Genomic DNA, 19,741 nt, shown 5'->3' with positions numbered 1-19,741 from the left:
TAAACTGTAATACCACCAATCCCCTGTTCAACTGCGAACGTTTACCCTCAATGGCATCTTCTTTGACAGGGCATTGTGGATGGCAACCGCTTTTTGTTAGTTAGATTTGCAAGCTTATTACCATGTGCATATATATTTTATACTGCCTCCACCCCGACCTTCACCCAGCAGTGGATTGATTGTGGATTATGAAGATGATAATACTTGCGGCAGATAAGTGCCTACTGATTTGCGAATCTTGAAATATATGCTTTTTTATTCGGAGCTTTCTGGTGTGTGCCGCTGCTGTTGTTGCGCGTGGTGATTTAATAATTTTTGGTGGACCTCAGTTTACAGGACCTGACCCTGTACAACCCGGAGAGGACGATCACCGTGCGGGGCAGCGTCGAGGCGACCTCCAAGGCGGAGGGGGAGATCATGAAGAGGCTCCGAGAAGCCTACGAGAACGACCTCGCCGCCATGAACGTGAGGATTTCGCTTTTGTTGTGCAATCGGAAACCTCTTGAGTTGGGTGCAAGTACAGTGGGAGCATTGTCATTGTTATACCCTGTCTCTTGTTGTTGTTGTTGTGGGTATTATAACATAATCGCTTTTAAATGCACGTGGGGTTTTCGATTCCCAAGTTTGCATTAAGTCCTCGTTTAACGTGGGAGATGCGTTCCTAAAAAGTGCCGCGTTGGGCAAAGAGATTTCCCCGTAAATAATGTCACGATAAATGTTGCCGAGATGCGATGTACTACCACTACTACTACACACAGTGAGATGGCGGGACAATAACGGAGGGTTCGCTGCCGCGTTACTGTATCATTCTGCGTACTGTATCACTGTAGCCCTCAGCCGTGCTGCTCACGAAAGTACTTTGTTGCCGACTGCTCAGAAACTGCTTCATAACGTTACGCGTTCTGCGTTAAAAGGAGCTATGTTACAGACAGTTCAACTGTGTGCGCCTTTGGCGTCATCTGGTCGAACACCGTATGAGACTAGGCTCTAAGGAAAGCTGTCTCTGGTGTGGACCAATCAGTTTCAGGGACAATGCATAAATTATCAGAGTATGTTTTTTTTTGCATTCTGACTGCAAGTATTGTGGTTCATGCAAACATGATTCCTTGCAAAAGGTGTCAGTTTTGTCGCCAGAAAAAAGGGGAAAACCCCTGTTATTATATTTTGGTGCTGGCAAAGGAGGCCTCATGATGAGATATATTATCTAATACTTTCATATAAAATGTATTTACTTTTTTATTAAAACCCAATTGTTTTGCATTATGATCATTTTCATACGTTAAATAGCTTATGTATTTATTTAAGATGATTGATTCAAAAGACAGGTTTTCATAGGCCAATATCATTATCCACAAAATTTGCTCTTCACGAGCATCTCCAGAACGTATCCCTCGCTGTAAATAACGAGGGATTACTGCACTTTCGACAATTCTAGGGTTACATTCAACATTAAATACGTTCACGCGTATCAGCTTTAAAAAGGTGATTTCTTTGATCTCCCTCCTTCGAGACGATGTATAATGCCGCCCCAACGTGTCACATCTTGCAGAATATAACAGCGGGCCTAGGGGTTCAGGCTTTCCTTGGGGCAGGAGTGGCGTACCGGCTGGCACCAGGTGGCGCTCCATCGCAGCCGTGCACTGGCGCTTTGCTGGCGCCAGGGAATGTTACGTTCCTCCTCCAACATTTGTTCCCCCCCCCCCCCCCCACAGAAACCAATATTTGTTCCCAAGAGGAACCAATATTTTAGGAATTTGGGGTTCCCCTTTTGAATATTTGTGTACCCCCTTCCACCCCCCCCCCCCTTATTTGCTTGTTGCAAAATTATCTTCTTGTATAAGTCTGTATCCCTGTAATTTCAAGTAAAAATCTTTTTAGGACCACGTTACAAACTTATCTATGAAATGGTTCCATCACTTGGTTTTCCGTGCTGTTTAACTTGTTATGCAATCTGTTTGGACTTAACTTTGTTCAAACCAATGAAGTTTTTGCTCATTTGCCTTTCCCTTAGCAGTAACCAAGCCCAACTATCTCACCCTAACATGTTCAATGGTGGGAAAGTATATTGATTACAAATAGAGGAATCGATATTTATTTATACCACCACCTGATACCTGTGCAGTTAGCATGTTTTTCACAATGATAAATAATATTGGCACAAAATTGATAAGAATTGTACGTCTAAAATGTGCATTACTTTATAAATATCTTTAAGTTAATATTTTTGCATGCTTTTGTGCCATTTAGTTGGGTAAGAGTAGAACTCGCATGGGAATGCATCCGATTTTAGTTTTTTTATGGCCAGTGTCTAAAGAGGCTTTTTTAGGTCTCTGGCAAAATAGAAACTTAGCTGAATGAGACAGGGCAGGGCTTAAGATATGGGAAATGAGAGAGGGATGAACACATGAACCCCGGGGCAGGCATCGATAGACCGCTCGACTTCAACGCCAAGGAGAAAGTTGCCAGCACAATGAAGCTCCCCCAGTACCAATGAGATTCGGAGGGTCGACACTACCAAGTGTCTCGATGCTGGCGAGCACAGGAGGGGGCTGGCAGCAGCAACAAGGTTTAATGCCAACAAGGTCCTTGAAGTTCGATTTAAAGCTTTCGTGACTGCAGCGATTCATATTCTTGGTTCTTTCGGTAAAGTCACGTAGAAGGGAAATAATAAAATAATAAAATTACAACAATAAAATTCTCACGACGTTTCGATTGCAACACAAGCAATCATCATCAGGTGTGTGAAAACCACACCTTCTACGTGACTTTACTTTTAATAATAAAATAAAACAATAAAATTATCACGACGTTTCGATTGCAACACAAGCAATCAAGAATAAGGTCCTTAAAGTTCAACACCAAACAGGGCCCAGGAACATATGCCAAAAGTCAGTGGGAACGAGCGCCAGGAATGTGGAGAGGTCAGGAAAGGGTTTTAGAAGGCAGCACGGGGTCTAAACCAGTGATTGTTGGGGGGGGGGGGGGGGAAACAAAGACAAAAAATGAAAACCGGAGGGAAAAAAATAATGGCGGTAAAAAATAAATCCTGTGGTATAGGAAGACATTCGGGGAAAAATCGGATTTAACACCGGCAACATTTTGCACTCTGCTGTCTCAACCCAAGAGGAGCTGGTGAGGTAGGCACGGCTGAAACGGGCACCCTTGTCGCGACTTACGTGCCGTGGCACATAGCAGTGTGCAGGCAATTAATCTTCAACTTGTCTCTGTTCTGTTTCAACTGAACACATCTCTTAAGTCTCGATTTAAAGCTTTCGTGACTGCAGGGATTCATCTTCTTGGTTCTTTCGGTAAAGTCACGTAGAATGCAAATAATAAAATAATAAAAATAAAACATAATAAAATAATTCTCACGACGTTTCGGCCACAACGCAAGCAGCCGTCCTCAGGTGGAGAGCAGGTCTGTCGAGCAGGTCTGTCGAGTAGACAGAGTCTGAGGACGGCTGCTTGCGTTGTGGCCGAAACGTCGTGAGAATTATTTAATTATGTTTTTTTTTATTATTTTATTATTTCCATTCTACGTGACTTTACCGAAAGAACCAAGAAGATGAATCCCTGTAGTCACGAAAGCTTTAAATCGAAAAATCTTTCGGTAAAGTCACGTAGAACGGAAATAATAAAATAATAAACATTAAACATAATAAGTAAATTAAACATAGAAACGTCGTGAGAATTATTTTATTATGTTTTATTTGTATTATTTTATTATTTCCATTCTACGTGACTTTACCGAAAGAACCAAGAAGATCTCTTAAGTCATCGTGCCCGTCTTGGCCACATCTCTTCTTACACACCTCTTGTCTCGGCTGTATCATCGCTTCTACTCGGACATACGGTCTCTCTGTCTTCACTCATGGCCATCTCGTGTTGCTGTCTCTCACTCTATTTCTGGGTCTCATCGCAAGGACTGCTATCTCTAATATATAAAATTTAAATTTCGATTTAAAGCTTTCGTGACTGCAGGGATTCATCTTCTTGTTTCTTACGTGACTTTACCGAAAGAAACAAGAAGATATAAAATTTACTTTACTCTGCAGCATCGGCGCTCCAGCTTTTGTCACACACCTGCTTAGTTGTTTCTATTTCGCTACGTACAAATCCTAAAGGCACCCTGTCCGTATCCCACTGACCCTGCTTCTTCACCTACCCAGTCAGTGTCTCACAGCTGGTGGAAGCAGAACTGCTGGTGACCGTGGTTTAAGCGTAACATCCGTGAGTTGCAGCGTTGTTGTTTGACCACACTTCACCACGCTGGTCAGTGTGGGTTGGTGAAGGCATCTAACTGATATGGGAACTCGGTACAATCACACGGGGGGGGGGGGGGGGGCCCTCCGGTTGTAATTTACGACAGTGATAATGATTGCAATTACAGCTGTTACATCAATTTACTATCACAATAACAGTACTACCACATGTGGCTGTGCTCCCACATGTGATCTTCTTTTCTTTAGAACATTGTCACTCCTTTAATGTTTTAATGTGTGCCAGATGCCAATAAGTATATTTCATGTCTCCGTCATCATCGTGTTTATTTTTTAAGTAAGATGGTACAATTCTAGAGAACGTTGAACCATCTTACAGCTCTTAGTGATGCCAAGAAAACACAACCCAGATTTGTTATCTTAGTGTTACAATATATTTTTTAAACTTCTTCCTGAGGTTGGCACTATATTCTTGGTTCTTTCGGTAAAGTCACGTAGAAGGGAAATAATAAAATAATACAAATTGAACATAATAAAATCAAATTCTCACGACGTTTCGGCCACAACGCAAGCAGCCGTCCTCAGGTGAAGAACATGTCTGTCGAGAAGACAGAGTCTGAATGTCTTCTCGACAGGCCTGTTCTTCACCTGAGGACGGCTGCTTGCGTTGTGGCCGAAACGTCGTGAGCATTATTTTATAATGTTTTATTTTTATTATTTTATTATTCCTTCTACGTGACTTTACCGAAAGAACCAAGAAGAGGTTGGCACTGTTGAAGTGCTCAGGTCACCATATGAAGATTTGTTGGCTTCAAATGTTGGTCAGGGTTAAAGCGGTAGCAAACTCAACCGATCATCTTTTTGGATACGATAAAATGGTACCGCTTTGTAGGAAGTTATCAGTGCTTGGTCCGTTGGGAGACTGGCACCCTCCAAGGGAATTGTGGAGTTTCCCACACCGGCTCAGGGCTGCGAGAGAGAGAGAGATAGGAGTGCTGCTACCCCACGCTTGTTGTTGATGCAGGGAGTTGTTGCGAGTTGGCTTTGTTGTAAATTGCTTCGCCATTTTTTTCTCGCCACGGTTGTGTTTTTGTGCCGTTTCAGCAACAGGGAAACCTGATCCCAGGGCTGAACTTGAACGCAGTGGGGCTTTTCCCCCCATCTATGCCCGGAATGCCGGCCTCATCAGTGCCACGTGCCATGAACACCCCCTACATGCCGTTTGCGGTAAGAACTCTGCCCTTCCCCACTTCCTCTCTTTTAGCTTTCCATCGAGCACCTGAATCAAATTTGTTTGCATGTTTTCACTGAAATGTGTGTTTCCCTGCACGGCGTAAAGCCATTTGCAAAACGTGTCGAGTCGAATGATTTATATATTTTTTTCGTTTAATTTTCTTTTTTAAATGTCTTATTTTATGTTGTTTTGTGAGTTTTCTAATACGGCTGTCTACAGCGGCACTAGTTATTGGTGTGGAGCAGTCTTCCAATGTCTCCTCTTGGTGCTAACGCGACACAGAGGCGAAACCTCTCGGCTGTGCTACTGCTAACAAAGACTTAAATCCCCTCTGTATAGCTTTCGACAACCTGTTGGGGCAAGTGCTGTTAGCGAGCAGCTATTATAAAGGCAGGCACGACACACCGAGAGTGGGCAACACCATGCCCGGCCGCCTTTGTCTTCTTATTAGCAATGTTACACACCGCACCAGCTACTCATTTGAGATCTGAGTCGACCTAGGGGAGGCCCAGGATCGGTTTGGATAATCGTCACTGGTGTTGGCCATGAGCGGGGTTCGTGCTTTCTCTGTGGGTTTCGTGAGTCGTCGTTCCCCCCCACACACGACCCCCACCCACGACCCCCACCCACGACCCCCCCCCCATCCGCCAGCCCTCTACACCGTCCCTGTCTCTGTGTCTGATTCAGAGTCACCCGTCGTTTGTGGGTGGTGCGTACGGCACGTCTGCTGTCACGCCGGCAGTGGCCCAGCCCGCAGCTGTAAGTGCAGCTAGAGGGGGGAGCTCCTGCCGTAGCGTTGTAGTCACACAGTCCTGGCGCCTCCTCACTGGTGTTCAGCGTTTCCTCTTCTTATCCAGATACAGCGCAGAGTACTCTGTTGCCAAAATAGTCATGGAAGAGTCTGAAGCTAGTGAAGGCATTTAAAATAAATACTATGAGATGACAGGTTATAGCCACAGCTTTGTGTGAAAAAACGAGCAGAGATCTCAAAGGATGCCTTGAGTTTAGATGTATTTGTTTTTTTTATTCAGTAATTAGCCAAAGGGGAACACAACACATTACCGTCATAAAAATGTTTTTGTTTTAGTTGCAGCATACGATAGCCATTTAAGTATATGTTACTTGAGACCATCAAATGTGAAGTCTTAGCTCTTGGAGACTTGGTAAAAACAATTTAAATGGGCATCATCTATTGCTATCTGAGCCCCCTTTTTCTGTTTAATCAAAGGGCAGGAATTGGCTGTTGCATATTCCATGTAGCAGCTTCCCACGTGATTTTGTGTGTCCGTGCGTTGCCCTAACCTGCTTGCAGCACAAATATTAATTTGTGATTCGTATTTAGAAAATTGCTTCTAGTACTCTTCGTGCTTGATCGTCGTTGTGTGTGTGTGTGTGTGCGCTCATGTTGCCGAGCCAACATTAACACAGGCTCTCACCTCTGTGCGATGCTGCTGCTTCTTAGAGTGCTTCTTTTGCTTCTTTAGTATGGATTAATAACGGCAGATTAAAGATACCATGTTAGATTTGTTATCTGCTCAATGCTTTGTTCAGAAGCAGAGTGGATCTCGTCGGTTCCTCCTATAAAGGAGTGAATACCGCAGCAGCAGCAGCAGCAGCGGATTGTTTACGACGCCGTCGATGGTTTCGGGAGTCGTGGCCGAGCACTCGCAGACCGCTGGATCTTTGATGCGCCCATTTGTGCATCAGGTGACCGCATCGGCAATGCCCGGTCTGGATTCGTCTGATGCTCAACCATTGGCATGGTGGAAAGTTAACACCGGGAGGTTCGACTTTAGAGAGTGCTTCTGCAATTGTAAATAACCTTATTGCTTTTGAAATGTAAAGTAAGAGTAAAACCTCTCAAAGTCAGACCAATTTGGTACAACTTTCTCGGTTATGAGCGATGTCTAGTCCTACTGCAAATAATGAAATGGTGATAAAAAACCAACATGCATATTAATAACATTCATGTGTATTCTACAACTTAAGACATGTAATTAATGCTCGATGACAATTAACTATTGACAGTGAAATATTGACAGTTTTAATAACACGGAACTTACTACTGTATAATTAACCTGTTACGTTATCACCACCATGAATCAGAATTGGAATGCTAACATTCATTGGACGTGGACAGCTGCAGAGGTATTTTGACGTGCTTGACGGAATATACATTATTTGTAAGATAAACGTAAAAAGAAAGTGAAATGATGAGACCATATTCTTGGTTCTTTCGGTAAAGTCACGTAGAAGGGAAAATAATAAAATAATAAAAATTAAACATTAAATAATTCTCACGACGTGAGACCATTCACAGCGAATGTAGATGAGCGTGGCTTCCAAGTGCCATGCTCACCGGATTTTTACACGACTTGGTGTAATTAATGCGCAAACTATGTTCCTGCCGGAGTTTTGTGTCCTCTTTATTTCTCAGTTTAGTTATTTGTTTCGGGCAGCTTGCACTGAATTCTAGCTTACTTCAGTCCGGCTTGGGGAGATTTTTACGGTGCAGTCACATCCTACGTTCGTTCAATCAACAGATTCAATTGGCGATGTCCACAGCTCTGCGCGCTCCCTTTGCCCCCATTCGAAGCTTTGCCTGGTAACCCACGGCTCGACCCTCTGCATGGTTTTGTCACCGACCCCCAAGCGTCGTGCCCGTTGGTGGTTGCGTCCACAGCGAGGCACCGCCACGGATTCCATGCGACCCGCTGCCCTGCCGTGTCGCGCGCGTGCGCGTACATGCTTGTCCTGTGTGCTTGCCCACCACCCCCACCCGTGTGTTTGTGCTGCATGCACGCGTGTGCGCGTGGGTGTGTGTGAGAGCAGCAGACGGAGCAGGAGACGGTCTTCCCTGTTCATCCCTACGCAGCGGTCGGTGCCATCATGGCAAAAAGGGCCAGAACATTAAGCAGATCTCAAGATTTGCAGGAGCCTTCCATCAAGGTACATTTGTGCGCGTGCGAGCACGTGTGTGTGCGAATGGCTTGGTGGTTTTTAGAATACCTCCATTGTCGAAATGATTGTAGATTGTGCGGCTAATGGGTCTGTAAGAACTACTTATCGTGTGTGTGAGGAGCTATGGATATTGTGAAAGAGAGGCACAATCGTCTGCTAATTTATTTTGTGGATTGCAGTGGATAACCTCACCGGAAGACCAAGGGAGGAGGAGGGGAGGGGATAGCTCGGGCTAGATGGAGGGAGTGACTGTGAGAGTGGATCTAGGAGGTCACGTGGCTACTATGCACCGGCTGTGGTATCTAGCGCAGGGTAGAAAGCAAAGGTGCGGTGGCATGATGGACAAATGGCTTTGGCCATCGATGACATCTTGATCTTGACAATGCAGTTGTAATGTTGTATATTCCGCTTGGTAGACTTTAAGACGATGGAAATTGAGATATGATATAGTGGTTAGAAAAAAATACTAATGGCAACAGTTGCGTATATTACAGAAATGTACAGAGAAGTAGTTTCAGTCAGGGTAGTCTACACAATGAGAAGAATAATATATATATTTTTAGATATAATTTTCCCATGAAAAATTACTTGATTTGAAACCCCATCTAACCCCATGGACTCCATGTTTTTGCCACTTCCTGTTATTTGAACACCACATTAAATGATAATTACACTGAGCAAAGTTGTATGGAAACATTAAAGTACATAACTGTGTTGTGATTTCATGTGCTCTTCAAGTATGCGTATAAATGCACATTTTACATGGAGTAGCATATGTTTATTCCGTGTCTCCTGTGATTCATGTGGCTTAGTCATATGCCTTATTCTAATACAGTTTAGCAGTGAGCTTTATTTACCCGGTTGGCAGACTTACCCGAGTATTAGTCACAGGATCTTAGCAATTGATGACGGCTCAGCCATGCATCTAGATTGATTTCATAATCCGTGTAATCACGATTGTAATTTTGATAGACACAAGATGTTTCCCAGTTAAATATATTTTGTTTTATCCAAAAAAAATTTCAGCAATTTTCTCAAAAGTAACAGATTGTCGTAAAGTCACGGGCTCAATATGAAAACGTTAAACAATTAAACTTTTTAATGTTTCTTTTATTTGTAAACAATTGTAAAAAAATCGGTAAATACAGTTTGTTCTAGAAATGTTTTGTGTTGGTTTTAGGGCCCAGCTAAAATGTTTAAAGTATTTAATCATGTTTACTTCATGCTTTTAACAAGTAGCAGAGGTCAGTGGAGTTTGATGTGGGTGATGTTATGTACATTACATATAGCCTACACAGGCTGAATTTGTTTGTAATAAGGTAGGGCACTGATAAGGGGTAGACAGGTCTGTAGTGGTGAGTGTACTAGTGGTGAGTAGTTGTGATTGTCTTTGTGTTTCTCCCTTGTTGCGATGGGACTTGTAGGATGTTGAGATGTATAAGGGCACGGGGTGACCAGTACGGTCTGAATTTGTCTGTAATAAGGTAGGGCACTGATAAGGGGTTAACAGGTATATGGGTCCTGCCAAGTTTTCGCAGTTGGGGGGAGCGACGGTTGCCCTGCAGATTCCAATTGAGTTCTTTGCGGTGTCATTTAAAAAATAAGTAATATTTGAAAATACTATTTTTTAAACACGCTTTAATGAAATGTACCGTACGAGTAATGGCAGAACTCCACGACTCCAAGAAGTGGCCCCGAAGCTTGCCATAACGTAAGGGGCCGTTGTGATTTACAGCCAACGTGAGTTGAGCGTGGACAATTAGACCCAAGCCGAAACATAAGATACAAAAAAGATTGCTTAAAAAATATATATATATGTTATTTTTAATGATAGAATATAGTATTGTCATCAGTATGACATACGTATACCAAGTCTGCAGTCGATACCACATTGGGAAGTGGGTTAAAATTGAGTTACAAGATTTGAGGATACGACAACAGACAGAGTTGAGGATAGAACAGACAGAGTGAGTTAAATAAAAGCGTGTGAAAAGAAATTGGGCAAACTTGAACCATGAGATTTGGCACACAACGGCCCCCTGTTGCGAATGACATCACGGGACGCTTGAACGTCCGCTGTGAAGCAGGCTAGGGGGTGCGTGCTTCATGCTCAGTACGCACGCTGCAGCGTTGACCAGACCGGCCGCTGGAGTCCCCGAGCGGCGAACCTCCGCGTCGAGCGGCGAAAACGCCCCGCCGCTGGGCCGTGCCACCGTCCAGTTGTGTGAATGGTACTCATACTCTTAGGTTTTTTCGGTAAAGTCACGTAGGTAAAAAATGAAATTAAAATTAATAAAAGTATTAATAGAAATAAAATAAAATAAAATGGTTATTTTATTTTAGTATTAATAAAAAAATATCTAAAATGTATTATTATTTTTCATTTCTATTAATACTTTTATTAATTTTAATTGTATTTTTTACCTACGTGACTTTACCGAAAAAACCTAAGAGTATGAATCCTTGCAGTCACGAAAGCTTCAAATCTACAATTAATGTGTGAATGGTGTTGATGCTGAGCCATGTACTTTGGCGGTATCTGGCACGCAGGAAAGTTTGTTTCTGCTCGTTCATATTTCTTGCCCAATGGACGCTTTTCCGTCACGAAACATGCGCGCTGGGCTGCACTGTTGCGACTTGCGCCGTGTGTGACCCCCGTCTTCTCGCAGATTGCGCCTCCTGAAACGCCTGACGCCAAGGAGAGAATGGTCACCATTACTGGCCCTGCTGAAGCACAGTTCAAGGTGAGAGTAACCCTCATGGAAATGCCCATTACTTCGGCATTGAAATGATAATAAAAAAAGGAAATTTTTACTAAATATAATTAAGCTTTTTTCATATTTAATGTGCGTTTTTCACCATAACACCAAGAACTCGTGAGATAATTACATTCATGGTACGTTGCAATAGCAATCACCTGCTCCATGTATTATAATTATACACAAGGCTATTGCTTGTAATTGTTACCGTGTTATTAGGTGAGGGGATGACATTGTGTGGGCACTGATTGTGGGGTTCAGGATCAGAGTTAATCGCATTTTGATCCACCGCTCTAAAGCCAACACCCACCCAACGTTCAAAACGGTGGTTTGTGCTAATTACACCACTGATCTCTGGGTAACAGTCGAACTCCGATCTCCGCATCGCTGTGCAAAAATGTGACGAAGGATATGGCAAGCTTCGCGGCATCCTGTACGGCGTGTCACCCGTGCGCTCGTTGTTGGCTGTGTGCGTCTCCAGGCCCAGGGCAGAATTTATGGGAAATTAAAAGAAGAGAATTTCTACAACCCCAAGGAAGAAGTGAAGCTGGAGGCACACATCAAGGTCCCATCGGCCGCTGCCGGCAGGGTCATCGGCAAGGGAGGGCGAACGGTACGATTGCAACGCCGCTGAACAGGCCGCGCCGGTCATGCTGACGCACTCGCACATGAATAGATACAGGGTGTCCAAAAATGAATACAGTAAAACCTTGGATTGCGAGTGTTTTGCAAGACGAGCAATTTTTTTAAAATAAATATTAATTTGATGAACGAGCGAGGTCTTGCAATACGAGTAGCACGTGTGTACACTTTGTCTGCCGAGTGTCACGTGATCACAACTGATATACGAGTGCTTTGGATTACAAACACGTTTCCGGAACGAATTATGTTCCCAATGCAAGGTTTTACTGTAGACCAAAAAAAAACGTTGAATGGTGTTATTGTTCTTCGAGATATTGACGTAAAATGTATATGAATACATGTGATAGACTTATAAGTTTTTGTTATGGCATTGATTCGATTTTCTCGAATATCTAATCAATATAATTCAGCATTCAGCCTCCGAAAAACATTTTCCAACACAGCTGTAGAGATGGATGATGACACAGCATCAACAATATTATGTTTAAGTACTTAATGATCCCTTGGTTTGCTAGTGTAGACTTGACTTAAAAGAAAAATCTAATTGGTGTGAAGTTGGGTGAATGGGTGGACTTGTCATCATATCAGAAAATGGAGTTTCTACTGAAAACAGAAAGAAAGTACCAATAAATATTCACAACAAACTAAACCTTATACGTCTAATGCATATATTCATACTTGATTTAGTGCTTTCGTGACTGCAGGAATTACTCTTTGGTTATTTCGGTAAAGTCACGTAGAAAGAGAAAAGAATAAATTAAATAATAGCATACGAGGTTTCGATTGCAACACAAGCAATCATCATCAGGTACAAACGAAAGAGAAAACAAAATCTAGTTAACTTAGAAATATAATGCAATACAACACAGAGAGTCGGCTACCATAACAGTCAACACCCTACCTGGTTGATTACGTTCTTCCAAAGATTGCTAAATTTAACACATTCCTGCGGAGGGAGCTGGTAGGAACATTGGGTTGCTCGGTCAATGGCCAGGGTCAACGGCGGCGTGGTGTATTCCGCAAATATGGCCGACTGTGAGGCCGGGCACAAGCCGGCGTGAGTAGGTTAAACGTTGAGTTTTATAAGGGCACCACGGGGTGACCAACCCCTCCCAACCCAGCCCCTCTCCACCCAGCCCCTCCCCACCCTTCCCACCCAGCCCCTCCCCACCCACCCAGCCCCACCCTCCCCTCCCCACCCAGCCCCTCCCTGCACGACGGACGGACACAATAATCCCCTGTGGGCTGGTGCAACCAGGAGGTTCCTACCAGTAAGAGAGAGATTAAACAGAACCGGAGACACACGGACAGGACACACAAGCAGAGAGAGATTGCACAGAGACACACAGAGAGAGACAAACACATAGGCACACACATCAAATGTACGCCAGTATCTAATAACTATATATAAAAACCAGTCCTGTAGTGTGGCTGAGGTTCACTAGCCACGTGTGGATTTTTTTCTCTCAGAATTTCATCACTTTGGCTGCTTTTATGAAAAGATAATACAATGTGATGTTGAGAAGACAAGCACTTCCACTTAACACGTGGAACACATTCTTGTATTCGTAATGCTCTGTTATTTCAGGACCGTTCTCACAAGCAGTTTTGCATGCTATAATAACATTTTTATATTCTATGGTTATTTCGGTAAAGTCACGTAGATAGAAAAAATTATAACAATAAAATAATAAAAATAAAGTCAATAAAAAATATTTTTCTAATTTTTTATTCACTTTATTTTCATTATTGTTAATATTTTTATTACTTTTTTTCGCTTTATTTTAATTTTTATTATTTTATTGTTAATATTTGTATTATTTTTATTCACTTTATTTAAAATTGTATTATTTTATTGTTAATACTTGTATTATTTTTTATTCACTTTATTTTAATTTGTATTACTTTATTGTTATTTTTTCTATCTACGTGACTTTACCGAAATAATCATCATGGTTCTGCAGTGTGTCCTGCATCTTTTCGTCCTTGCAACCTTTTCTCACTGCAAACAAGCCAGGCGTTATTCTATTAACCTTTGATGTCCGTACGAACACATGATACAATAGTGTTAACTGTTTTGAGGCATTTTGTCTTTGTGTGTTTTGCATTTGTCTACTAATTCGTTTGTTAATTATCTTAATACGCACATGAGAGTCAATTGATATGTCTTTGGATGGAAATGTGTGTATAAGTGTTGCCTCGGCACAGTTGCCTGTACGTTGTCGGTTTTTCTTCCCATTCCGCTCCGACGATGTACGTGTACATCATCAAAAGGGAACTGCAAAGGGGAAAAAAATACTCCATCGCTACCGAGACTCCCACAAGGCCATGCGGGAGGGCGTGTGGCACGGTTTGTCACCAGCTGTAATAGAGTGGTCGTGTCGCTGCAGTTCTCTGCGGCGAATACAATGTCTTTAAAAACAGCAGCGCTACGCCTCTCTACATCAAATTTGCGCTAACCGCTTGCGCTTTCCAAGATTCAGCGGTCAATGGGTCACCCACCCTGCAACTTTCAGTCAACTCGTAATGGGAGAAAAGATTAATTTTTACAATTTACTTGGAGACTGATTTGGAATATTGAGCTCTCGTTGTAAATGTTCTTTCGTACACATTTGTAGGTGACTGTCCTTGGGGAAATTTGCTCTGAAACTTTTCCAGAAGGCTCTAGGAATTGAATCGTCATTTGTTCCATTCAAACTGTCCTCATGGCAAGCCCACCACACAACTGCTAAGGCTGCCTCCACACCAAAATTTAAATACAATTTATTTCAAAGCGCAGTGTTTGGGCCAGTTGACATATGGAATTGCGGTCATAATCACTTTGCGTGTACAAGGTCATTTTTATTTAGAATGTCCCAGTTTTTGGATACCACTTTCGCTGCCCATTGGACTCATCTGATATCGGTGAAAATAAACCGGTGTGATCATCATCTGCATCAGAACATCAACACGCTGATGCGCACAGCTCCTTCGTGAATGGGAAATTTAAAGGCACGTCACAGAAGTGCAATTGTGGCCATACAACCTAAACTACGGACCATGCGGTAAACCACTGCAGCTCCTTCAACAGAGGAGGAACAGCAAAGACTGCAGCAACTCTCTCTCCTGAAGCCCTCTGACTTGGCCAGCAACAGAACTCGACGTTTAGCTCCTGAACCATATTGCCATCATTAGCCGTGGCCAGAAAAACAACTGAATGTAATGCCCTCTAATAAACTAACACTATGATGGCACCTCTGGCACATATACACAGCACATGAGCCGACTTTATGTCATCCAGCCAGGCGGTGCTTGTGACAAAGCACTCAACTCACCAGTTTGTTGTCTTTCCCCACACCGTTGATTAGCACGGTTGGCTACGTACGGTGCGAATTAAATTCAACATACATGCGCAAGAATAGAGATCAGTGTGAAATTCCAGATTTGATGCTTTCGTGACTGCAAGGATTCATACTCTTAGTTCTTTCGATAAAGTCACGTAGGTAAAAAATAAAATTAAAATTAATAAAAATAAAATTAAAATCACGACGTTTCGGAGGCAACCCAAGTCTCGGAGGCAACACAAGTCTCCGTCATCAGGTGGGACTGTGATGACGGAGACTTGTGTTGCCTCCGAAACGTCGTGATTTTTATTTTATTTTTTATAAATTTTAATTTCATTTTTTACCTACGTGACTTTACTGAAAGAACTAAGAGTATCAGTTTGAAAACGGTATCGGTCATCCCCCTGCACCCCTAACCCCCCGTCCCGTCCCATCTCGTCTCGTCCAGGTCAACGAGCTGCAGAACCTGACGAGTGCCGAGGTGGTCGTGCCGCGGGACCAGGCGCCTGACGATGACGACCAAGTTGTCGTCAAAATCATCGGGCATTTCTTCGCCAGTCAGGTACAGCTGCCGCTGTGTGTGGTGCTCACCTTTTCAGCCGCACTTAGTCTGGCGCGCTGGGGCACGCCCCTTATCCGTCGGCACTGGAGGTTGCATTGGTGGATCGCCAAGATGTCGTGTGTTGGGGCCACCCACCACCCCTGCACGGCTATGAAGGTGGCTGTGAGGTGGCTGTGAAGGTGGCTATGAAAGTGGCTGAGAGGTGACCACGAGGTGACATTGAGGTGACCAGATGATGACTGCAGTATGGCAAGAGAGATTGCGGGACCATGTTATAGATCTCGCAGCCTTGTTACTCGATTAAATGAGTTGTTATCCAGGTACTACAATTCCCCCCCCACCCCCCACCCACATGTAAAATAATCACTAAGGAATTGGCCAAGGATCTCAATGTATTTTCTAATTTGGTTGCAACACGATTCATGTGGACAAATCGCAACACTGCAGCATTTCTACAACCCGTAGACTTACCTGTTTCATGGAATTCGGCGACCCCGTGGCCTACGATGCCTGGGTCCTCCGCTTGCTCTCGCCAGGGCTGCATTGTTCTTACACATTTAACAAAACAAGCGAAGTCAAGTTCTTCAAGGCCGGCAGAAAACCTCTTCAGACTTCCACATCTACTGACCACGGCGTCTCACCGCTTTCTTACGCAGCGATGGCAAGTGACTCGGGGGTTAAACTGTGCAGGGACCCGTTTCTAAGCGTTATTAAATTGTAATATTTGATACATTTTTACGTGTTGATTAAATGTTAGACGGTAATTACACGTGAATGTAATTTAACTTTTATAGTAATTAATTCTTTAATTACTTGCAGTATGTCAGACATCCCACATAAACAGAAGAGCTTTTTTCCCCCAATTTGTCTGCCTTGAGAGGTTTTACATAATTGAATCCGCTTCGAGGTTGATTCTGCCAAAAGCGTTAATGAGCTTCTACCCGCGCTGTACATTTATGCCCATGTCTTCCATGTAATTCCACACAAATTCGATCCACATGCTTCATTTCCCCCTTTATATTACCTTACCAGTAGCAACTGCCACACAGCCTGTGTGCTTCCAGGCACGCGATTTCATTCCTCCATGACCATTCCCCAAGCGTTTGCTTCGTGCACCCACATCGCCGCACAGCTTCCGTCCACCCTTGTTCTAACCAAAGTTCTTCCATTCCCCGACCCGCTGTCGTTTCTCCCCCAAGACGGCGCAGAGGAAGATCCGTGAGATCCTGCAGCAGTATCGGCAGCAGCAGCAGCGGCAGCCACCTCCGGCCGACCTTCCGGGACAGTCCCGGCAGAAGTAGCCCCACCACACCCCACCCACCTCACCACGCCCGACCTCCTGGGCAGTCCACCAGCAGACACCACAGGGATGGGGAGAGGGCTAGGCACCCAAGCAGGGAGAGGAACTGCTAAGCACCAGTGTTAAAGGCAGAAATCCGTATCAAGTTTTCAGTTGTTTTGTATTGTAACGTCAATTTTAGAAGAAAAAAATTGCTTCCCACCAATTGTCTTAAACCAACGACGATGAAATGTGGACTATGTTTTATCACCTGCCTTTTATGGAGGATTGTATTTCTTGCCTGGTCCTGTTTCCTCCCCTTTCCCTGTAACCAAAGTATTGTTTTTCTCTTCCCCCCACCCCCTCCCATTTAGAAATTTTTTTGTTAAAAAAATTTGGCTTTTTTTTTTTGAACAGGCATTGCTTAGTGTTTACAACCGGCTATTTAAAACCAACGGCATAAGTCCTTGCTTAGGCAATGGGAATCATTTTATTAGGTCTTTACTATTTTTATAAGACGCAGTGGGACACTACAAGTGAGCCCAAACTGAGGAGCAATGAATGTGCTGGCCAAGGCACGGACACATGTGCTTTTTTTTAACAGAACTACCTCAGGCATTAAGTACCTCAGAGTTCCTTTTGTTCCTTTGGGATGGTTTTGTATGCTTTATAAATTGAAAGCCTTGAGCATTTTATTTTTTTAATAAAAAAAAGGGTAAAATGTGGTTGTGGGGCCGTCGGTTTGGGAGATAAACTACCGTTTGGTTTTTTTTGCCGAGATGTACATTTTCCCACTCCCGAACCGACAGCTGGGCGTTTGTGATAAAAAAGAAAAACGTTTAAGTGACGCTTCAGAAATGTCGAGCCTCATTTCTACTGAGGTAACGACACCACCACCACCACACACCCCCCTTTGGGCTTCACACGTTTTCGCAACGACGATAATGAAGACTACACGCCATGCCTATGTACACGCCATCCAAAAAGCAATGCCAGTTATGTCAAAACGTAGTAAAGATATGACCTTTTTACAACAGCGGTGACAAAAGCAAAAAAGAAAAAGGTATCACAATGTAAGAAGTTGTTTGATGTGTGTATCGGGCGGCTATGAATACGAACGTCGGACACTGCTGCTAGGCCGATGAGTAGGACACCAGGATCTTCCGTTTGTTCGCCTGTTTCTCCTGCAGTCAGTTCGGAGGTCTTCTCAGCGCCGGGAGCCTGCGTTGCTGGCTTGCGTGCGTGCGTTTGTTTAGTTTTTAAGGCTTCGTGCTCCGCTAATGAAGGAGATGTAAGAGCGCGAAACCCAGACGTATCTCGAGGAGTTTTCTTTTTCTTCTTCTTCTGCACGAGCTGCGCTTACTCTGCAGACTAAATCCTCCCTGCGTGCAACTCGGAGACCCGATTTATTTCTGCGATTGTGTATGGGGATCGTCCAGTTACATCTCTCGCTTTTACAGGGTGGCACCCTGTCACGCGTAAATGTTCCATTGTGATCGCAGTGTTTACATTTCGGAATTGATGGTCATCGACAGGGACATCCTTTCCTTTGTGCAAGATGCCACCCTGATCTGAGAAACTAATATTTCCCAATCTCTGATGTTACGGTGCCTGTGTTCCCTTAAAGCTGTCAAAAATACTCTCACCTTAACAGGCTAATTGTCGTGCTGCTTTTACAGATGTGTATCTGAATCAATTTCACAATGTAATCAGGATTTGTGGATTTTCTACATGCATGTTTTCTCTTTAAGCAAAATACATTGCTGCATGACCTCAGGTATAAACTGCAGCAGAAAACCAACTGTCCTCATCTGACGTGGAGAGAAAATGTGTTGTAATGGTGAATCATGGTTTTGTGCTAATGTAGTCGCGTCGCTTCGACACGAGCGGATGAACTATGATTTGTGATGAGCCCCAGCATGCTATGGGGATACCGTTTTTTTACAGATCACCTTTAAGGGAACACAGATTGGTGGGAGTGAAGATGTTTGATATTCCAGCGATGATAAGAGCTGCACAGCGCGTCCTGCCCAGCGCCATCCTGCCGCTGTGCAACTGCTATGCATGCTGGGAAATCTGGATGTGCTTGGACCAATCTGCAGGTGGAATTTTATGCACATTTGATGGATAATGATGGTGAAAATTTGCATCTTGATTTCACTGTTCTGGTGGATTGGTAACCATAACAAAAAAAATGCAATCCATCCGTCGCTGGAACAGCCTTTGGTAAATTAATTTCAGTAAAACAATTCGGCTCCCCTCCAAAAAATTAGTGGGTCCGTATTTTAGGATCCACAATTGGACGTGTCCAGTTCGAATGTTCCTGCCTCAGCCTTGCCCTGCCACAGAATATCGCACAGTCGCTGTTATTGCTGCATATCTTTTCAAACAATTCAACTAATTTTTATTTTACCAAGTAAGGCCCACTGAGCTATATATTTTGTTATTTTGTCAGACGCGACCCCATCCACAAATGATAGCTGAACTCAGTTGGCTCATCACGTGGAAATGTATAGCAGCCAAATACTCTAAATTCACGTTTATAAATGTGAGGGAAGACCCGGAGAAAAAGGTAGTAAACATATCGCCACCACGGCGTCCATATCTGCCTGGTCCACCAACCCCACATCTCACCACCGCCACTATCTCAAGGAAAATCTGGTTTATCTCTGATCAAACTGCCACGGCAGATACTGAATGTACCCCCATTAAGACCACACAACAGCAATACAAATCTGCAGTAGAACACACAGATTGCACA

The 19,741-nt window shown here is 43.5% G+C and overlaps 1 pseudogene; it reads left to right on the top strand.

The window, feature by feature from the left end:
- The first annotated feature begins 329 nt into the window (after positions 1–329).
- LOC133339955 (insulin-like growth factor 2 mRNA-binding protein 3-B) lies at positions 330–19,416 on the top strand (annotated as a pseudogene).
- The last annotated feature ends 325 nt before the right edge of the window (positions 19,417–19,741 follow it).

The sequence above is a fragment of the Lethenteron reissneri genome, unplaced genomic scaffold (assembly GCF_015708825.2).
Source record: "Lethenteron reissneri isolate LAM-NWPU_2019-01 unplaced genomic scaffold, ASM1570882v1 scaffold_602, whole genome shotgun sequence".
NCBI lineage: Eukaryota > Metazoa > Chordata > Hyperoartia > Petromyzontiformes > Petromyzontidae > Lethenteron > Lethenteron reissneri.
Note: the sequence above shows the minus strand (reverse complement) of the source record. Positions and strands in the feature narration are given on the sequence as shown.